The sequence below is a fragment of the Corvus brachyrhynchos genome, unplaced genomic scaffold (assembly GCF_000691975.1).
Source record: "Corvus brachyrhynchos isolate BGI_N302 unplaced genomic scaffold, ASM69197v1 scaffold100, whole genome shotgun sequence".
Classification (NCBI taxonomy): domain Eukaryota; kingdom Metazoa; phylum Chordata; class Aves; order Passeriformes; family Corvidae; genus Corvus; species Corvus brachyrhynchos.
The window spans coordinates 839316-840031 of record NW_008236230.1 but is presented as its reverse complement, the minus strand read 5'-3'; the positions used below and the strand labels follow the sequence as shown (position 1 = coordinate 840031).

Sequence of the window (716 nt, the reverse complement as noted above, 5' to 3'; positions counted from 1 at the left end):
GCTTAATGCAGTCAGGCTCTTCAGAGACTTCAGCTGTCAAAATCTTTCCAATTCTTGACAGCAGACTTCACAGAGGGTTTATAGAGATTTGAGATTTGATCAAATTTGTGCTAAAGGCGTATATCTAGTATGTTCTTCCTACTTTCCAACTTTTGCACTAGAGCATAAAATGTGGGGCATATAATCAACGAATAACTGTGAGATTCTTTTATTAGAACCAGAAAACCACATTTTCTCTCAAAAATATTTAGCCCTTTTTGCTTTAAAACTATTAGTGAGACACAGATTCTTGCCCTGAAAAATTATTTCAGTACAATTACTTAATTAATTAATTGAAAAAAGGTGATGAGCAAATGAAAAATAAAGTCTCATACTGGAAGGTGTTGGACAGGTTTAATATCATATGTCACATATACCAATACTTTGAGTTATGCTGGTTTATAAACCATACAAGTTAGTCTGGACTTTCAGGGCTCACAGTCTGTAGAACGGTGCAGTTTAAATCCCATTTAGTTTAGCAAGCAAGATGCAGAACTGGGGTGAAGAAGCTGCAGAAGGAAAACAAAATAAAATAACAGGTTTATAAGCTTTTGCTGTTTATGACTGTCCAATACCTTGAATCATGTTCGGGTTCAGATTCATCAGGTAGAGTTACAGAGAGATACTCCCATGTTAGTTCTATGTAATAATTTCCTGGGAACTGGGTTGAGGGAAAG

The 716-nt window shown here is 35.6% G+C and overlaps 1 protein-coding gene across 1 annotated transcript in view; it reads right to left on the bottom strand.

The window, feature by feature from the left end:
* Positions 1 to 379: 379 nt before the first annotated feature.
* Positions 380 to 716, bottom strand: part of SLC35B3 (solute carrier family 35 member B3) — a 42884-nt gene continuing 42547 nt past the window's right edge. The window contains exon 10 of the transcript XR_001866076.1: positions 380 to 548. The gene's annotated coding sequence lies outside the window, so the exon portion shown is untranslated. The remainder of the gene's footprint in view (positions 549 to 716) is intronic.